Consider the following 22,026-nt stretch of genomic DNA (forward strand, 5'->3'; position numbering starts at 1 on the left):
GCTGTTTGACCAAGAAAGAGAGTGGTTTGGGATGAGTTTGACAGCAGAGTGAAGGACAAGCATCCAAACAAACAAGTGCTCAGCATATGTGGGAACTCATTCAAGACTGTAGAAAAAACATTCCAGGTGATGCTGGTTAAGAGAATGCCATGATTGTGCAAAGTTGTCATCAAGGTAAAGGTGTCTAATTTGAAGAATCTAAAATCTATTTAGATTTTTTTCACACTTCTTTGGTTACTAAGTGATTCCATATGTATTTTTTAATAGTTTGATGTCTTCACTATTATTCTACAATGTAGAAAATAGTCAAAATAAAGAAAAAACCCTTGAATCAGTATTGTAGGTGTTTCCAAACTTTTGACTGGTACTGTAGATATTACATTGGCTAACCTGTACCCCACCATGTATTTAGCTTCGTTATTGTTATTTTATTATTGCTCTTCTATTTTTACTTTAGTTTATTTAGTAAATATTTTTCATTGTAAATAAGCATTTCACGGTAAGGTCTATAACTGTTCTATTCGACGTATGTAACAAATAACATTTGATTTGATTTCACACATTTGCTTTTCACATCAGTTTGAGAACTCTGCGTATTGACCTTACGTATCTGTTATGTGGTATTTTGAAGCAAGATTGTAGTATGGTGAGAATGAGAATAGTAGGCCAGCCTATTATCATATTTCTTCTTTACACTAAAGCCAAGACAGTGAAAAGTTATCTGACTCCTAATGACATCGTTTCCATATGAAACTCCTCAGATCCTCGCCCCTCCCTCTCGCCATGACGTCACCTGGGTCCTGCTCTCGCTTCCCATCGCGAAGTCATTCGCCAAAGACTGTGGACTCACACTAGGCTACAACTGGATAGTCGGAGCACGCAAAACTACGCCCATTTGATGCATTTATTTCAATGGACTTATTCACAGGACTTTTACAAGGTGAGCTAAGATTTTAAAGTTATTATTCCATTGTTTTCAAATGTTAAACGTATTCTCTCACCCAAACAGAAGTGCTCACGTCGACAAAACTGTTTGCATCATCTAGGTGCGTTCCCGTAGTTTATGCCGCGTTCAAAACAACACGGAACTGGAAATTCTCTGACTTCAATGTGCTCAAGACAACAGAGAACTCTGGAAAAAACGATACCGATTGGGAAAAATCGTATTGAACGGTCATCCAACTCGAAATTCCATGTTTGAAACTCGGACATATTTCTAGTGCACCGACTTTCCGACTGTCTTGAATGTACAATTAGATTCAGGTTATTACCACATTTTATGAATAACTTTAGATACATTCAGATTGTGGACCATATAGTTGTAATGCTCTATCAATGGGAATTGTTGTCGTTTTTAATGCTGGGACATTTTTAGGAGCTGTGTTCGGTGAGGGGTAATGCCGCGTTCATAGGTAGTCTAGAACTAGAAAACTCGGTTATTTGAAACTTGCTAACTGTTTGTAGTTATACACGTGCCGCGTTCATCCAGTTATCAATTCATATGTCCGAGTTGTGTAGCTCCGACTATCACATGAACGCGGCGTTACTCCCAGAGCACACTTTACTGCGCAAAGGTGGGTGGGCTTTTCTGTCTTTGCGGTCCTAATTTGTAACAATTTATGACTAGCTCTAGCTACATTGTTGCTTTTTGTTTTTTTTGTACCACGACACGCATCCTACACGTTACTAATACAATGTATGTCTGCCACCTCAAGTTTAGCTCCCATCAGTTAGAAAACCAGTTTTGCCTTCTTGAGTAGAATTGACTCCACTCAGCATCATCCATTGAACACAATTTGCAATGTTTTATGATGTAGCTTAATCATGTCTCTCCCCGCCATATAAAGTTGGTATAACGGCACTGGGCTCGCATGCGTGACATTCGTTGGCAATCGCCATGGTTTCAAACAATCCAACTCACTCAATATGTAAATTGTAAACTCACCCAATATGTAAATTGTAAACTCACCCAATATGTAAATGGTATTTATGTTGGGTGGATATGGTGCGCGTTCTGCTCTTCATGTTAAGTTTTCCCAAATTGCATTCAATTTTCCTTTGTGAGTCACTGCGTTCTATTCTAAAACCTTGATAGCAGAGAAAGCTTCATTGGTCAGAATGTTAATTTATGCATTGGATGCTAAGAGGGATATCTCACAACCTTTTTAAACAGTAAATCTATTTATCTGTTCGTTCCTCTATGCTCTTTTGTCAGTGGTGGAATAAGTACCCAATTGTCATACTTGAGTAAAAGTAAAGATACCTTAATTAATAGAAAACGACTCAAGTAAAAGTAACCCAGTAAAATACTACTTGAGTAGAAGTCTAAAAGTATTTCGTTTTGAATATTAAAAGTAGAAGTATACATCGTTTCCAATTCCTTATATTAAGCTAAACAGGTGGCACAATATAACAATATATTTATTAATATTTACGGATAGCCAGGGGCACACTCCAACTCTCAGACATAATTTAAAAAGAAGCTTGTGTTTAGTGAGTCCGCCAGAGGCAGTAGGGGTGACCAGGGATGTTCTCTTGATATAGTGCTTTCGGAAAGTATTCAGACCCCTTGACCTTTTCCACATTTTGTTACGTTACAGCCTTATTCTAAAATGTATTAAATTCCCCCCTCATCAATCTACACACAATACCTCATTATGACAAAGCAAAACGGTAAAAAAAAAAATGTATGCAAATAATAAACATAAATATCACATTTACATAAGTATTCAGACCATTTACTCTGGATGTTGTGGAAGCACCTTTGGCAGCGATCGGCACACCTCTGCAGATCTTCTCAAGCTCTAGTCAGGTTGGATAGGGAGCGTCGCTGCACGGCTATTTTCAGCTCTCTCCAGAGATGTTAGATCGGGTTCAAGTCCAGGCTCTGGCTGGGCCACTCAAGGACCTTCAGAGACTTGTCCCAAAGCCACCTGTGTTGTTTTAGCTGTGTGCTTAGGGTCGTTGTCCTGTTGGAAGGAGAACCTTCGCCCCAGTCTGAGGTCCTGAGCGTTCTGGAGCAGGTTTTCATCAAGGATCTCTCTGTACTTTGCTGCATTCATCTTTCCCTCGATCTTGACTAGTCTCGCAGTCCCTGCTGCTGAAAAACACCCCCACAGCATGATGCTGCCACCACCATGCTTCACAATAGGGATGGTGCCAGGTGACAATTGGCATTCAGGCCAAAGCGTTCAATCTTGGTTTCATCAGACCAGAGACTCTTGTTTCTCATGGTCTGAGAGTCCTTCATGTGCTTTTTGTCTACGTAATCTCTACTGCACTCCACACTGCCTTTTCCCCCCTGGACAAAAGGAACACCTATGTGAGATTGCTGTTCATTGACTACAGCTCAACGTTCAACACCATAGTGCCCACAAAGCTCATCACTAAGCTAAGGACCCTGGGACTAAACACCTACCTCTGCAACTGGATCCGGAACTTACTGACTGGCCGCCCCCAGGTGGTAAGGGTAGGCAACAACACATTTGCCACGTTGATGCTAAACATAGGGTCCCCTCAGGGATGCGTACTTAGTCCCCTCCTGTACTCCCTGTTCACCCACGACTGCGTGACCAAGCACGACTCCAATACCATCATTAAGTTTGCTGACAACACAACAGTGGTAGGCCTGATCACTGACAACGATGAGACAGCCTATATGGGGGAGGTCAGAGACCTGGCAGTGTGGTGCCAGGACAACAACTTCTCCCTCAACGTGAGCAAGACAAAGGAGATGATCGTGGACTACAGGAAAAGGAGGACCGAACATGCCCTCATTCACATCGTTGTGGCTGTAGTGAAGCGGGTCGAGAGTTTCAAGTTCCTTGGTGTCCACATCATCAACAAACTAACAAACTATCATGGTCCAAACACACCAAGAAAATCATGAAAAGGGCACGACAATGCCTTTTCCTCCTCGAGACTGAAAGGATTTGACATTGGTCCTCAGATACTCAAACATTTCTAGAGCTGCACAATCAAGAGCATTGTGACTGGTTGCATCACCGCCTGGTATGGCAACCACTCGGCATCCGATCGTACGGTGCTATAGGGGGTGGTGCGTACAGCCCAGTACATCATTGGGGCAAGCGGTACCGGAGCGCCAAGTCTAGGTCCAAAAGGCTCCTTAACAGCTTCTACCCCCAAGCCATAAGACTGCTGAACAATTAATGAAATGGCCACCCGGACAATTTGAATTGACCCCCCCTCCCAATTTGTTTTAACATTGCTGCTACTCACTGTTTATTATCTATGCATAGTCACTTTACCCCTACCTACATGTACAAATTACCTCGACTAACATGTACCCCTGCACATTGACTCGGTACCCGTACTCCTGTATATATCCTCATTGATGTTATTTTATTGTGGTATTATTTTTTACTTTAGTTTATTTAGTTAATATTTTCTTAACTGCATTGATGGTTAAGTGCTTGTAAGTAAGCATTTCACGGTAAGGTCTACACCTATTGTATTCGGTGCATGTGACAAATACAATTGGATTTGATTTTGGCAAACTCCAAGCGGGCAGTCATGTGCCTTTTACTGATTGGTGGAGTGCTGCAGAGATGGTTGTCTTTCTGGACAATGCAGAGATGGTTGTCTTTCTCCACAGAGGAACTCTGGAGTTCTGTCGGATTGACCATCGGGTTCTTGGTCAAATCAAATTTTATTGGTCACATACACATGGTTAGCAGATGTTAATGCGAGTGTAGCGAAATGCTTATGCTTCTAGTTCTGACAGTGAAGTAATCTAACAAATTCACAACGACAACCTTATACACACAAATGTAAAGGGATGAATAAGAATATGTACATATAAATATATGGATGAGTGATGGCCGTGCGACATAGGCAAGATGCAGTAGATGGTATAGAATACACTATATACATATGAGGTGAGTAATGTAGGATATGTAAACAAAATTAAAGTGGCGTTATTTACTAGTGACTTGTGATACCTTTATTAAATCCATTTATTAAAGTGGCCAGAGATTTGAGTCTATATGTTGGCATCAGCCTCATGGCTGTTTAACAGTCTGATGGCCTTGAGATAGGAGCTGTTTTTCAGTCTCTCGGTCCCAGCTTTGATGCACCTGTACTGACCTCGCCTTCTGGATGATAGCAAGGTGAACAGGCAGTGGCTCGGGTGGTTGTTGTCCTTGATGATCTTTTTGGCCTTTCTGTGACATCGGGTGCTGTAGGTGTCCTGGAGGGCAGGTAATTTGCCCCTGGTGATGCGCTGTGCAGACCGCACTACCCTCTGGAGAGCCTTGCAGTTGAGGGGGGTGCAGTTGCCGTACCAGGCAGGGGAAAAATATTTAATCAATTTTAGAATAAGGCTGTAACGTAACAAAATGTGGAACAGGTCAAGGGGTCTGAATTCTTTCTGAATGCATTGTAAGTGTGTGAATTAGTCAATTTTCCTGTCCTGCTAAGCATTCAAAATGTAATAAGTACTTTTTGGTGTCAGGGAAAATATATCTAGTGAAAAGTACAATATTTTCTTCAGGAATGTAGTGAAGTAAAAGTAAAAGTTGTCACAAATATATATAGTAAACTACTTAAGTAGTAGTACAGGACCTCCCGCCCTCACCTACTGTCAACCAATAATTTCACTGCGGAGCTATATGGAGCCCTCCACATTGTTAAAAAATTTGAGAGGCTCACAGCCACGTGTTACAGAGCTCAATTTGGCCGTGCCTTGCTTCAAATATCCATATGGTGCCTCCGACCACATTTCGAATCAAGCATAACTTGGCTCTTACTGTGCTTCTAAACAAGGTATGGTGTGATTCTGCAAACTGGGGTAGATGTTGCCCATTCGTAGATGCTAATAACCTTTAGTGACTATTGACGATAGTGTCTTCTGGTCGGGGGAGTTTTAAGAGCCCTGACACTGTCGGTATGGTTTTGGAAACGTAAGGAATTTATCTGCCATATCAGCAAGAAATAATTAATAATGAAAAAGGTTAAATTACTACACACCTTTTTATAGGGTTCCCACACAACCATATTTCCATGTTACGGTGCTTGTTAATGGAAAACAGACTGAAGACAGAGTTGACTATCTGTGCAAATTAACTATCTGCGTCTCCTAACACCTGTGTGTGTATATGGAAGACTGCCGCCACAAACGTGTTGTCACTGAAAAATACTGGCGCTGCATCTGTGTTACAAACGGGTTAAAACAGTGCACAGCAGCGGAGGCTGCTGAGGGGATGAAAGTAGAGGGCTTTATGTTTCTAGAACCGTACCGCAATTGAGAGTCGATTCACGTTTAGATGGAGTATTTGGCTGTTTTGGCTGCCAGAGCCAATTCGCTTCTAAACAGAACATGTATGGTTCTTGGACTATAAGTAGTAACGTTAGGCTCCTTTAGTCCATTATTGGGCTAGGGTAGGCGTAACATGGTAAACAAAAATACGGGACACTCAAATGAGTATGTGTTATAATTGGTATGGTATGTATTCATTTGTGGTTGTTCATCATTCATTTCGTGTGATGTGTTAGGAATTACAATTCATATGATATGTTACAAATTACAATTCGTTGTGGCTAATGTTAGCTAGGTGGCTAATGTTAGCTAGGCTAGGAGATAGGGGTTAGGAGTTGGGTTAAGGTTATTGGAAGGGTTAGCTAACATGCTGTAAAGTTGTAAAGTAGCTAAAAAGTAGTAAACACCCACCCATCCACCCCCACCAACCACCATCATTTGTTTTTTGCCTTAAGTAACCTTCTGTCTTATATAACCATACCAAACATAACATATTATACACATTTGAGTGTCCCGGGTTTTCGTAACTATGTCACATATAGTCTGAGACCAACCTGAATTCTGTGGACCATTGATGCAAATATACGCACAGTACGAACAGTAAAACAAAAACTGTAGCCATGGATGACTGCTGTCATGTCTGTCCTCTGTTCTATTTGTTTACTTTCACATATATGCATTAGAGGGACACCTTGGAGAATAACAATCAGTGTGCATAATTCATCTGCCAGGCCTGCGGAACAGCATATAATCTAAAATGTTTGCCTTTTCCCATCATAATGTCAGTCACCTTCAAGCTTTATAATTGGAGCAAAATCTCTACAAAACTAGTTTGCATAGCTGTTTCTTCAAATGACCATTTATAGATAAATAACTTAAAACTTTGTGCAAAGGGTCCTGTGTGACTCAGTTCGTAGAGCAGAGCCCTTATAATGCCAGGGTTGTGTGTTCAAGTCCCACAGGTGACCAGTACGAAAATGTATGCACTCACTGCTGGAAAAACATGACTATAATCTGCTAAATTACTATGTTGGTAACACTTTACTTGACACCCAGTGTCATAACACGTTATGACAGTCATAATATGTCATGACTGTTATGTATTTAGACCTTTTGTGACATATATTGCGTTAATTTGTTGCTGGTTAAGACAAATTATATTTTTCCCGGCAAATAACTTTTCTTTCGTTTGAAAGTTTTTCTTAAATCCAAAAAGCCGATACTGATTAACCTCTAGCGACTAGCAATCCCGTAACCGGGAGCGTAATCATGGCCTCAAGCGCATTACCATAACGCAACTTTTCCTATTCATGAAAATCGCAAATGAAATGAAATAAATATATTCAAACACAAGCTTAGCCTTTTGTTAACAACACTGTCATCTCAGATTTTCAAAATATGCGTTACAGCCAATGCTAGACAAGCATTTGTGTAAGTTTATCATGGCTTAATGCTATGCTAGGCTCTGCTGGCAGCAGGCAACATTTTCACGAAAATAAGAAAAGCAACCAAATTAAATCATTTACCTTTGAAGAACTTCAGATGCTTTCACTCAGAAGACTCCCAGTTAGATAGCAAATGTTCCTTTTTTCCAAAAATAATATTTTTGTAGACGAAAAAGGTCCCGTTTGTTCATCAGTTTTGGCTGAGAAATAGACCGAAAAATACTTCAACTATAACGGCAAACTTTTTTCAGAATTTGCTCATTAATATCGACAGAAACACGGCAAACGTTGTTTAGGATCCATCCTCAAGGTTTTTTTAACATATATGTTCGATAATATATCCGTCTAGGCAATTGTTTTCTCATAAGAAGTGATTGGAAAAATGGCTACCTCAGTATTTTATTTGAACAGTGAGAGACAGAATAACAACAAAAAATCCTACACCCACTCCAATTTGCATACCGCCCAAACAGATGCACTGATGGTGCAATCTTTATTTCACTCCACACTGCCCTTTCCCACCTGGACAAAAGGAACACTTACGTGAAAATGCTATTCATTGACTACAGCTCAACGTTCAACACCATAGTGCCCACAAAGCTCATCACTAAGCTAAGGACCCTGGGACTAAAAACCTACCTCTGCAACTGGATCCGGAACTTCCTGACTGGCCGCCCCCAGGTGGTAAGGGTAGGTAGGCAACACATCTGCCACGCTGATCCTCAACACTGGAGCTCCCCAGGGGTGCATGCTCAGTCCCCTCCTGTACTCCCTGGAAACAGTGGTAGGCCTGATCACCGACAACGACGAGACAGCCTATAGGGAGGAAGTCAGAGACCTGGCCAGGTGGTGCCAGAATAACAACCTATCCCTCAACGTAACCAAGACTAAGGAGATTAAGGAGATTATTGTGAACAATAGGAAAAGGAGGACAGAGCACGCCCCCATTCTCATTGACGGGGCTGTAGTGGAGCAGGTTGAGAGCTTCAAGTTCCTTGGTGTCCACATCAACAACAAACTAGAATGGTCCGCACACCAAGACAGTCGTGAAGAGGGCACGACAAAGCCTATTCCCCCTCAGCAAACTAAGAAGATTTGACATGGGTCCTGAGATCCTCAAAAGGTTCTACAGCTGCAACATCGAGATCATGGTTGCATCACTGCCTGGTAGGCAACTGCTCGGCCTCTGACCGCAAGGCACTACAGAGGGTAGTGCGTATGGCCCAGTACATCACTGGAGCTAGGCTGCCTGCCATCCAGGACCTGTACACCAGGCGGTGTCAGAGGAAGGCCCTAAAAATTGTCAAAGACCCCAGCCACGCCAGTCATAGACTGTTCTCTCTACTACCACATGGCAAGCGGTACCGGAGTACCAAGTCTAGCACAAAAATGCTTCTCAACAGTTTTTACCCCCAAGCTATAAGACTCCTGAACAGGAGTCTACCCTATGCCTACCCGGACTATTTGCATTGTGTTCCACCCCCCCAACCTCTCTTTTTACGCTGCTGCTACTCTCTGTTTATCATATATGCATAGTCATACATTCATGTACATAATACCTCAATTGGGCCGACCAGCCAGTGCCAGTGGCTAACCGGGCTATCTGCATTGTGTCCCACCACCCGCCAACTCCTCTTTTACTTTACTGCTACTCTCTGTTCATCATATATGCATGGTCATTTTAACCATATCTACATGTACAGTGCCTTGCGAAAGTATTCGGCCCCCTTGAACTTTGCGACCTTTTGCCACATTTCAGGCTTCAAACATAAAGATAAAAAACTGTATTTTTTTGTGAAGAATCAACAACAAGTGGGACACAATCATGAAGTGGAATGACATTTATTGGATATTTCAAACTTTTTTTAACAAATCAAAAATGAAAAATGATTGGGCATGCAAAATTATTCAGCCCCCTTAAGTTAATACTTTGTAGCGCCACCTTTTGCTGCGATTACAGCTGTAAGTCGCTTGGGGTATGTCTCTATCAGTTTTGCACATCGAGAGACTGAAATTTTTTCCCATTCCTCCTTGCAAAACAGCTCGAGCTCAGTGAGGTTGGATGGAGAGCATTTGTGAACAGCAGTTTTCAGTTCTTTCCACAGATTCCCGATTGGATTCAGGTCTGGACTTTGACTTGGCCATTCTAACACCTGGATATGTTTATTTTTGAACCATTCCATTGTAGATTTTGCTTTATGTTTTGGATCATTGTCTTGTTGGAAGACAAATCTCCGTCCCAGTCTCAGGTCTTTTGCAGACTCCATCAGGTTTTCTTCCAGAATGGTCCTGTATTTGGCTCCATCCATCTTCCCATCAATTTTAACCATCTTCCCTGTCCCTGCTGAAGAAAAGCAGGCCCAAACCATGATGCTGCCACCACCATGTTTGACAGTGGGGATGGTGTGTTCAGTGTGATGAGCTGTGTTGCTTTTACGCCAAACATAACGTTTTGCATTGTTGCCAAAAAGTTCAATTTTGGTTTCATCTGACCAGAGCACCTTCTTCCACATGTTTGGTGTGTCTCCCAGGTGGCTTGTGGCAAACTTTAAACGACACTTTTTATGGATATCTTTAAGAAATGGCTTTCTTCTTGCCACTCTTCCATAAAGGCCAGATTTGTGCAATATACGACTGATTGTTGTCCTATGGACAGAGTCTCCCACCTCAGCTGTAGATCTCTGCAGTTCATCCAGAGTGATCATGGGCCTCTTGGCTGCATCTCTGATCAGTCTTCTCCTTGTATGAGCTGAAAGTTTAGAGGGACGGCCAGGTCTTGGTAGATTTGCAGTGGTCTGATACTCCTTCCATTTCAATATTATCGCTTGCACAGTGCTCCTTGGGATGTTTAAAGCTTGGGAAATCTTTTTGTATCCAAATCCGGCTTTAAACTTCTTCACAACAGTATCTCGGACCTGCCTGGTGTGTTCCTTGTTCTTCATGATGCTCTCTGCGCTTTTAACGGACCTCTGAGACTATCACAGTGCAGGTGCATTTATACGGAGACTTGATTACACACAGGTGGATTGTATTTATCATCATTAGTCATTTAGGTCAACATTGGATCATTCAGAGATCCTCACTGAACTTCTGGAGAGAGTTTGCTGCACTGAAAGTAAAGGGGCTGAATAATTTTGCACGCCCAATTTTTCAGTTTTTGATTTGTTAAAAAGTTTGAAATATCCAATAAATGTCGTTCCACTTCATGATTGTGTCCCACTTGTTGTTGATTCTTCACAAAAAAATACAGTTTTATATCTTTATGTTTGAAGCCTGAAATGTGGCAAAAGGTCGCAAAGTTCAAGGGGGCCGAATACTTTCGCAAGGCACTGTACATGTAGATATGGTTAAAATGACCATGCATATATGATGAACAGAGAGTAGCAGTACATACTACATCAATCAGCCTGACTAACCGGTGTCTGTATGTAACCTCGCTACTTTTATAGCCTCGCTGTATATAGTGTCTTTTTACTGTTGTTTTATTTCTTTACCTACCTATTGTTTACCAAATACCTTTTTTGCACTCTTGGTTAGAGCCTGTAAGTAAGCATTTCACTGCACGTGACAAATAAACTTTGATTTGATTTGAAAGAAAACAGGAACTGTTTCAATTATTCCAGCACCATTTCAACTTCAACATTTCAACATCATCAAATAACCAATGCTTTCTCTAACACAGTGATGTACCAAAAGCTATTTAGTCCAATCAACATAAGCTAAATCTGATGTGGCTCTCCATGGTTCTGATTTACAGTATATGTGTGCACATTCAAGCAAGTAGAAAAAACATGTTGACTCACCCCACTTGTAGAGAAATGCCAATGTCATCCTCTTTCATTTTGATGAAAAGGTTTATCACTCTGTCATAGAGTACATGCTTTTATTTTGTTTTGTCCTAGCCTACCTGGCTAAAATGCTTGCTCACTAGCCTAACTTCCTTTCTACATCTAGCTACATATTGAACTTCCATCCTCTTAGGCCAGGGGCACAATATATGAATTAATGGTTGGATCAGAATCGCCACTATAATCATTGGCCAGTACGGAGAATGAAGTAAAACCACAAGTCCAAATCCCCATCTCCATTCATGGCTAATTTAGGAAAGGGACAATTTTAGTTAGCTAGCTAGCCACCGGAGGACAACAACACAATGAGATGCAACAATTCAAGTTGTTTCTGTCAATGACGTATGTTCTCAATGCGATTTGATAGGAGTGATGCCAAATCCAAACTGGATTCCCTTGACACTTTTTTTGGTGCGCCAGGACCATTCACAGTTGATTTCACTCAGTTTAGCTCAACGCTGATTGGCTATTTGTTTTATACTTTTTTTTAACAAGAGAGGCCAGATGCTTGCTGGCTTCCCTTGCATTCAATGCTACGGTCGGCAACAATGTCATACACTTTTGGACCAGACAGCATCACATAGATGGCCTACAGAGACAGAGGGGTTCTGTTTCACTCGCTTGGATGCTTTCTCTGGTGACGTACATTCAGCCTCTGCGAATTTAAGGAAAATTATGAAACCCAGAGAGACGAAAGATACATTATTTTATATGTTTATTTTTGCTTGGTCAATTATTTGGGATAGCCTGGCTTCCCTTGGCATCCATGAATACACGCCACTGGGAATATGAAAGACTGTAATGGAAATAAGGCCATGCTCATTAACAAAATCATCCTCCCTAATCTTAAATGGCACTGACCGCCACTGATTGATACACGATATCAATGGCAACATAGTGCAACCAATAATGAGTAGATGAGGACGTTTGTTCTGTGTGACATTTGAAATTGTAATTTGGTGATACCATTTAATTTCTGATGGATGGAATTTATCTCCATCTCCCATCTTCAGCCTACTTTCTGATGTTCTGTTCAGGTCATCTGTTTAATGCCAAAGTCTCTGCCCAAGCATAACTTATTTTTCCTTCTCTTAGCTAGCTCTTGAGTGACAACGGGATTTAAATGGAGTTCATTGTGTGAATGAATGTGCATGTGATTCCAGATAAGATGCTCCCACAGTGAGAACATGCCACAGTCTCTTGGTTTACGATAGTGCTGAACCGAGAGTCCAGTTGGTTAGTTACATGCATGCATTACAACATAGAGGGCACACTGGCACAATTGGCATGAGACAGTGCAGCTGCGTTGGCCCCAGGGCAGCCTGGCACTCTCTGACTCATTGGATCATAGCCAATTATTACCAGGTGTGACTCATGCTAGAAGTTAGGTTGGCTCATTCTGTATCGTGGGTTTTAAGTGGGCATGTTCTCCCAAGTGTTGAACCGTTTTAATCAACATTGATTGCCGAAGAGGGAGCAGACCAACCTTCCCTGTAGCTTTTGTTTTTTATTTGTTCCAATATTTTGAATGCCCATCTCCATAAACTATATTAACTGGATAACATTTCTCTCTGCTTTATTTGTATAGCCTCTGAAATTCTGGGTCTTTGTGCACAACCAGAGTGTTATCAACCTGGAACAAGCAGAGCAGGTTGTTGAAAGTGAGATTAGGAAGAGAAACCAGAGGGTACATTTTCCCTTTCATTATAATGTTTCTGTACCATTTGTCATACTCCATGCATGGCAAGACTGGCGTTGTGATGAGAAGTCCACTGAAATGTCTGATTAAATTGCCTGAAATGACAGTGGGAACACACCCTCTAACCCTGACCTTGTTATTGAAAAAAATATATGTTTTCCCCGTCTTCTCCTCTTTACATGATTAAGGCATGGTATCTCTTTGAGTCCAGACATTCTTGCCATTCCTTTTCTCTTCTTCCCTTGCACAAATGTACAATAATGTGTTTATATTCAAAGCTTGCAAGTGGATTGAATGAAGTGGAGAGGGATAGCCAAAGCTAGCAGGAAACATATTTTCCCTCAGTTTTCCACAACCATTTAAGGAATAATGCCAGTTTTAGAATCTGCAATGTGATACACAACCACAACATAGTTTTAATGCATTTTTTGTAAAGTTTTGGAAGTAAATTGTATTACCATGTCTGATTTGCAAGACAGGTGTTTGCATGCAGATAGATGTTTGGCTATTAGTCAAATGTTTACCAACCAAGTAAAATCTCTTCACTGTCTGTAAGATTATCTCAGTAGGGTACTAAGGGGTAACTAGCCCCCTCTAAGAACAATGTCTAATTGCTGACACAAAAAAGCAATGTTTGTAGAAAATAAATGCTATGTGGATCAGTAGAGGTCGACCAATTAATCGGAATGACCGATTAATTAGGGACGATTTCAAGTTTTCATAACTATCGGAAATCGGTAATTTTGGATGCCGATTTTTATTTATTTTTAAATATTTTTTTACACCTTTATTTAATCTTTATTTAACTAGGCAAGTCAGTTAAGAACACATTCTTAATTTCAATGACGGCCTAGGAACGGTGGGTTAACTGCCTTGTTCAGGGGCAGAACAACAGAACAACCTTGTCAGCTCAGGGATTCAATCTTGCAACCTTACGGTTAACTAGTCCAATGCTCAAACCACTTGCCTCACGAGGAGTCTGCATGTTACGCGAATGCAGTAGGAAGCCAAGGTAAGTTGCTAGCTAGCATTAAACTTAATCAATCATAATAAATAGTTATAACTACAGATGGTTGATGATACTACTAGTTTATCTACCGTATCCTGCGTTGCATATAATCGATGCAGTGCACATTCGTGAAAAAGGACTGTCGTTGCTCCAACGTGTACCTAACCATAAACACCAATGCCTTTCTTAAAATCAATACACAGAAGTATATATTTTTAAACCTGCAAATTTAGCTAAAAGAAATCCAGGTTAGCAGGCAATATTAACCAGGTGAAATTGTGTCACTTCTCTTGCGTTCATTGGACGCAGAGTCAGGGTATATGCAACTGTTTGGGCCGCCTGGCTCATTGCTAACTAATTTGCCAGAATTTTACGTAATTATGACATAACATTGAAGGTTGTGCAATGTTACAGGAATATTTAGACTGATGGATGCCACCCGTTAGATAAAATACGGAACTGTTCCGTATTTCACTGAAAGAATAAACTTCTTGTTTTCGAGATGATAGTTTCCGTATTTGACCATATTAATGACCTAAGGCTCGCATTTCTGTGTGTTATTATGTTATAATTAAGTCTACGATTTGATAGAGCAGTCTGACTGAGCGATGGTAGGCACCAGCAGGCTCATAAGCATTCATTCAAACAGCACTTTGTGCGTTTTGCCAGCAGCTCTGCTGTTTATGACTTCAAGCCTATCAACTCCCGAGATTAGGCTGGTGTAACGATGTGATGTGAAATGGCTAGCTAGTTAGCGGGGTGGGCGCTAATATCGTTTCAAACGTCACTCGCTCTGAGACTTGGAGTAGTTGTTCCCCTTGCTTTGCATGGGTAACGCTGCCTCGAGGGTGGCTGTTGTCGTTGTGTTCCTAGTTCGAGCCCAGGTTCGAGCGAGGAGAGGTACACAAGCTATACTGTTACACTGGCAATACTAAAGTGCCTATAAGAACATCCAATAGTCAAAGTTATATGAAATACAAATGGTATAGAGAGAAATAGTCCTATAATAACTACAACCTAAAACTTCTTACCTGGGAATATTGAAAACTTATGTTAAAAGGAACCACTAGCTTTCACATGTTCTCATGTTCTGAGCGAGGAACTTAAAACGTTAGCTTTCTTACATGGCACATATTGCACTTTTACTTTCTTCTCCAACACTTTGTTTTTGCATTATTTAAACCAAATTGAACATGTTTCATTATTTATTTGAGGCTAAATTCATTTTATTGATGTATTATATTAAGTTAAAATAAGTGTTCATTCAGTATTGTTGTAATTGTCATTATTACAAATACATTTAAAAAATAGTCCGATTTAATCGGTATCGGCTTTTTTTGCCCTCCAATAATCGGTATCGGCGTTGAAAATCATAATCGGTCGACCTCTATGTGGATGAAGGTCATGCTTAGGCGAATAAACTCTAAAGGGAAATAATTAGCTACACTTTTTTAGTTATTTCATTAAATTCTGTTTTTTTAGAAAAGGGTGTTTTTTTTAAAGCACCGAGGTAACTCCCAGTAGTCTTTTAAAATTACATTCAGGAGCAAAAGGTTTTCAATGGTTGTTTTTAGTTCCCCCTAAAAAAATATTCATTGGAATATAGAATTGGAATTAAATATAACAAATAGTATGAAATAACATTGGAATATAGCATTTGATAAAAATAACTTAACTAATGAATTCAGTGTAACATTGTGACAATTCTCTTGTGCTCTGCTATTGCACAATTCTAATTTGTACATAGGTCACAAATAAAGCTATACGCAGTAAAATTGGAGTACAACTCATGAGCCCACCTCCTGCACTGCTCACACCTAATCCAGTCCCCACCTTTGAGAGATGCCACTTGAAAAGCTCTCTCATAACATGTTATGTAAATAGCTAAAATGCTATAAAGTAACATTAACTGTAAAGCTATCAGTCACTAGTGGAAACATTTACAATTGCTATTAAGTTCCGTTATATTTTTTAAATGTATTTTACCTCAGACAATCTGGTGGTAAGGTTGCTAGCTAGCACTTCTAGCAGCTTATGCTAACTAGTTAGCTGGCTAGCATTTACTGCTTGTGAAGTTGCTAGCTAGCAAGTTAGCATAAACTAGCTCTATCTGGGCTAGGCATTGTCTAAATGACAGGTAGAAACACATTCATAACCATAAAAGGGTAACTAACCCCCAGGGGCCAGTTACCCGCTCTCTCTAAACAGGTGGATTATTTATCTTAAGGCCTTCCCACTTGTATATTTTAAAAAACAATTATAGATCCAACGTCATTGGAATATATCTACAACATTTTGAAAATGTCCCAAAAATGTATCAACTTGCCACAAAATCGTTATGTTGAAGTATCGACACAAGTTGTGATGACACAGACAAAAAAAAATGTTGAGCAAGAGCAGTGGGAAAGAGTTGGTCATCTTTTTTTATTTTACGTTTATTTAACTAGGCAAGTCAGTTAAGAACAAATTCTTATTTTCAATGACGGCCTAGGAACAGTGGGTTAACTGCCTGTTCAGGGGCAGAATGACAGATTTGTACCTTGTCAGCTCAGGGGTTTGAACTTGCAACCTTCTGGTTGCTAGTCCAACGCTCTAACCACTAGGCTACCCTGCCGCCCCATCTTGTGGTCTTAATGTGAATTACAGAGAGGGGGTGGGGAGGGGGCAGTTACCCCAGGAGGCTAGTTACCCCCTATTTCTCTACCATGTAAGACTGAGTTGATGTCACTGAAGAATCCAGGTACTGAAGCTGTCAGCGCTCGCAGACAAAATCAGTCAATGTAGACAGTGAGGTGTCTGTTATGGTTCTCATCAACATGTCTTGGATGACATTATCTTTACAGACTTGCCAATGGTCAATATAGCCCCACATAGTACCATAAAGAGTGTATGTCTGTATTATGTTAGAGCTCTATTTCTCTGCAGACTATAAGGACCACAGGCTGGTTATAAAACTTACGACACAGAGGAGTCTGGACACATACTGAAACGTTTACACCTATTATTTAGTGCATGCTTTTAGTACATTTGAGGCTCAGTGGTAGCCACAGGTATTCAGGCCTCAAAGGTAGTAAAATGGTTTACAAAAATATATTCCATCATATTCCCGTGAATTTAGCATATAGTACTGTATCCATTTAATTGCCATATTCCATTGGTTTTGAGACAAAGTAGAGACAAAGTAGAGTCGCAATTCAACGGCTCAGACACGAGGTATGTGGCGGGTTCTACAGTTAATCATGGATTACACGGATTAAGGTAACTGAGCTAAACGACTACTGCCCCGTAGCACTCACTTCCGTCATCATGAAGTGCTTTGAGAGACTAGTCAAGGACCATATCACCTCCACCCTACCTGATACCCTAGACCCACTCCAATTTGCTTACCGCCCCATCAGGTCCACAGATGACACAATCACACTGCACACTGCCCTAACCCATCTGGACAAGAGGAATACCGATGTGAGAATGCTGTTCATCGACTACAGCTCAGCATTTAACACCATAGTACCCTCCAAACTCGTCATCAAGCTCGAGACCCTGGGTCTCGACCCCGCCCTGTGCAACTGGGTACTGGACTTCCTGATGGGCCGCCCCCAGGTGGTGAGGGTAGGTAACAACATCTCCACCCCGCTGATCCTCAACACTGGGGCCCCACAAGGGTGCGTTCTGAGCCCTCTCCTGTACTCCCTGTTCACCGACGACTGCATGACCATGCACGCCTCCAACTCAATCATCAAGTTTGCAGACGACACTACAGTGGTAGGCTTGATTACCAACAATGATGAGACGGCCTACATGGAGGAGGAGAGGGCCCTCGGAGTGTGGTGTCAGGAAAACAACCTCACACTCAACACCAACAAAACAAAGGAGATGATCATGGACTTCAGGAAACAGCAGAGGGAGCACCCCCCTATCCACATCGATGGGACAGTAGTGGAGAGGGTAGTAAGTTTTAAGTTCCTCGGCGTACACATCACAGACAAACTGTTTTGGTCCAGCCACACAGACAGCGTGGTGAAGAATGCGCGGCAGCGCCTCTTCAACCTCAGGAGGCTGAAGATATTCGGCTTGTCACCAAAAGCACTCAAACTTTTACAGATGCACAATCGAGAGCATCCTGCTGGGCTGTATCACTGCCTGGTACGGCAACTGCTCCGCTCACAACCGTAAGGCTCTCCAGAGGGTAGTGAGGTCTGCACAACGCATCACCGGGGGCAAACTACCTGCCCTCCAGGACACCTACACCACCCGATGTCACAGGAAGGCCATAAAGATCATCAAGGACAACAACCACCTGAGCCACTGCCTTGTTCACCCCGCTATCATCCAGAAGGCGAGGTCAGTACAGGTGCATCAAAGCAGGGACAGAGAGACTGGAAAAAAAGCTTATATCTCAAGGCCATCAGACTGTTAAACAGCCACCACTAACATTGAGTGGCTGCTGCCAACATACTGACTCAACTCCAGCCACTTTAATAATTGAAAAATTGATGAAAAAAATGTATCACTAGCCACTAGTGCTCGATACCATCTACTGCATCTTGCCTATGCCATTCTGTACCATCACATCTTTATTTACATATTCTTCATCCCTTTACACTTGTGTGTATACGGTAGTTGTTGTGAAATTGTTAGGTTAGATTACTCGTTGGTTATTACTGCATTGTCGGAACTAGAAGCACAAGCATTTCGCTACACTGTGTATGTGACATAAAATTGGATTTGATTTGATTTTAAAGTGCTTGAATTTCTGTTTAATCACAATAACTGAGTACAATGCACAAGTCAAAAACAAGTCAAGCCTAGTCACAGTTGAAATGGAGGTATTGGAGGGATGGGAGGGAGGTAGTGGGAGGCATGGGGGATCTTGTTGCCACTCATCAGAAAGGCATTTCCTCCTTATTGCTGCTCCTCAGGCACTTCCTGTTCACGAACATCCCTCAAACACAGAGGCAAGAACCTCCTCAGTTCCTCTGTACTGTGCGCTAAAGAGAACATGAACCCAAATCTCTCAGCTATCAAAGTCTTGCTCTCACACAGGGTGCTAGCATGTACTGTCTGTGTATATTCAAACTAGCATTTTGAAATTGTTGCTCATTGCTCACTCATTTTTACAGCTGTGATGACAAATGATGTCAGGCAACTTCATCTGCAAGCCAGCATTGTTCCACACATATCTGATGTGCACTTTTATTGCCAAAACAGCAGTATCTCAAGCCTAGAGTTGAAATGAATAACATCGGCACATAACCAAATATTCTGTATGACATATTTATTACAAACGATTTGGAACCTAAATTAATTTCCCATCGTTTTGTTCTGAACAGAACCATTCTTTTTTGGGGACGATAGGGATATCCTTGTCTCATCGCGCACCAGCGACTCCTGTGGCGGGCCGGGCGCAGTGCGCGCTAAACAAGGTAGCCAGGTGCACGGTGTTTCCTCCGACACATTGATGCGGCTGGCTTCCGGGTTGGAGGCGCGCTGTGTTAAGAAGCAGTGCGGCTTGGTTGGGATGTGTTTCGGAGGACGCATGGCTTTCAACCTTCGTCTCTCCCGAGCCCGTACGGGAGTTGTAGCGATGAGACGAGATAGTAATTACTAAACAATTGGATACCACGAAATTGGGGAGAAAAAGGGGGGTAAAATTTAAAAAATAATAATTAAAAGCCTACAAGAGAAATGTACTCCATGTGGACAAGTTTTAATATAGTAGTGGACTAAGATGAGAAGAACGTTGGCGCGGCCAAATGCAGGATACTGTGCAACGCGCTATTAAGGTTGAATGATAATTTGTTTTAACATTATTATTGTATATCTTTGTTATTACTGTAAGCCTATTTATTTATCGAAACTAGTTCTTTAAATATGCTAAATTGAAAAAAAATTGTTGGCTAAATTAAATTAGTGATTTCTTTGCAGCAATTCGAGCATGACGGCTTGATTCACCACAGTCTCCTCTGAACAGTAGATGTTGAGATGTGTCTGTTACTTGAACTCTGTGAAGAATTTATTTGGGCTGCCATTTCTGAGGCTGGTAACTCTAATCAACTTATCCTATGCAGCAGAGGTAACTCTTCATTTCCTGTGGCAGTCCTCATAAGAGCCAGTTTCATCATAGCGCTCGATGGTTTTTGCGACTCCTGAAATTTTTCTGGATTTACTGACCATCATGTCTTAAAGTAATGGTGGACTGTCATTTCTTTTGCTTATTTAAGCTGTACTTGCCATAATATTGACTTGGTCTTTTACCAAATAGGGCTATCTTCTGTGATGTTGGCTTTCGCCGACTGGTCGAGCACCGGTACGCACTGCCAAGTAACTTGTCACATATATATACAGTATTAGTGATGCACTAATACTAATATTAGTGATGCACACAGTGGACACCTAAGCCTATAGGCCCTATGCATGCAATGCCTCAAATCTGACAGCTGAACCGAGGGGTGGGAAATTATTGCTTTAGGAAAGTAAAAAACAAAACATAAAATAGGCTAGAAAGTTTTACATATCCTACACATCAAATACAAGAAAGTGTTTTTGTAATTTGTTTTATGCTGTTTTTATGGACACGTAAATGTGGCTCATTTGGCCAATATCCCTCGTTTGTTGATGGCGCTGGCAGCACCAGATCGGATCTGAATGCATATGGATGTCCGGTAAATTTCTCAAATGTCTGGTAAATTTAAATTTTTCCGGTCACGTGTCTGGTGATACATTTTCCTTAGGAAACCCTGGTACACACGCTTGCAAAGATCTTCTGGCAGGCAGGCACACAGTGGAACAGGCTTTTTATTTTTTTGTGGTACGGGGAAAACATTTTGGGAACGTAAAAGCACATTACTAACCGGTTCCTATGATTTTAAAATAATGTTTCTGTTTCGCAACATTAAAGATCACTTTCGTTTGCGGTTCTGATTCTGTTCCCCATCAAATTACATTATTTTCAGGTTTTCGGTTCTTTTCCCTGAACCGGTTCCAACATCTGATTTTACAAACGCGGTACACACCAGTGAAAACTCATCATAGGACTGCTCGGTCCATCTGTTGTCAGTAAACATTTCAATGTAATTAATCATGCTAGTAAATTTATCAACTTCATTCTTTAATCAGATCTGGAGTATAATGTGCACAGTCAGTCAGGAATGCAATGCCACTGTCTATAGGGAGACAACACAATGCCCGTACTCTCCTACAGAGGGACGACTCTACATTGAACATTAATCACATCACCTTGGTGTCTGAGTCCATATCCTGTGTGGAGGATGATGATATATTGAGAATATCTTTATAGCTGAATACATTATCTTGAAAAAGTAGAGGCAGTTAGCAAATGACAGTGGTTTTGATGTAGATGGCTGATAAGGTTCTCATTGTTTTGATTGTTGGAGCTATTACACAATACACAATGTCCTTTGTAGGCATTGTTTTACTTGGGAACTCTTTCCCTTTGAAACTTGAAAGAAAGGTCACCTCCCTTCCCTATTTCAGTTGGTCCACTTGAGTTCCACACTAATTCTCAACTTCACACCAAAGCAAAGAAAACTGTAGAGCCCTTTTTCAATTTTCAAGTTCAGCAGATTGTCTGATAACAGAGAGTAGCCTAGATTTTGCAGTAGAGTGGAGAATTAAGTGCCAATTCAAGATGCACACATTCTGGGATTATTTTAATTATGCAGCCTGTCTCTTCTTTTCTTGCACTTGCATGGTAGGACAAATATACTGTACTACTGTTGGGCGGTATA

The 22,026-nt window shown here is 41.2% G+C and overlaps 1 protein-coding gene across 1 annotated transcript in view; it reads left to right on the forward strand.

Annotated features, from left to right (window-relative positions):
- The first annotated feature begins 785 nt into the window (after positions 1–785).
- LOC110520178 (SH3 domain-binding protein 4) overlaps positions 786–22,026 on the forward strand; it is a 58,493-nt gene continuing 37,252 nt past the window's right edge. The window contains exon 1 of the mRNA XM_021597312.3: positions 786–940. The gene's annotated coding sequence lies outside the window, so the exon portion shown is untranslated. The remainder of the gene's footprint in view (positions 941–22,026) is intronic.

The sequence above is a fragment of the Oncorhynchus mykiss genome, chromosome 3, assembly GCF_057628025.1.
Source record: "Oncorhynchus mykiss isolate SJ-2025 chromosome 3, ASM5762802v1, whole genome shotgun sequence".
In the NCBI taxonomy this organism is placed as follows: domain Eukaryota; kingdom Metazoa; phylum Chordata; class Actinopteri; order Salmoniformes; family Salmonidae; genus Oncorhynchus; species Oncorhynchus mykiss.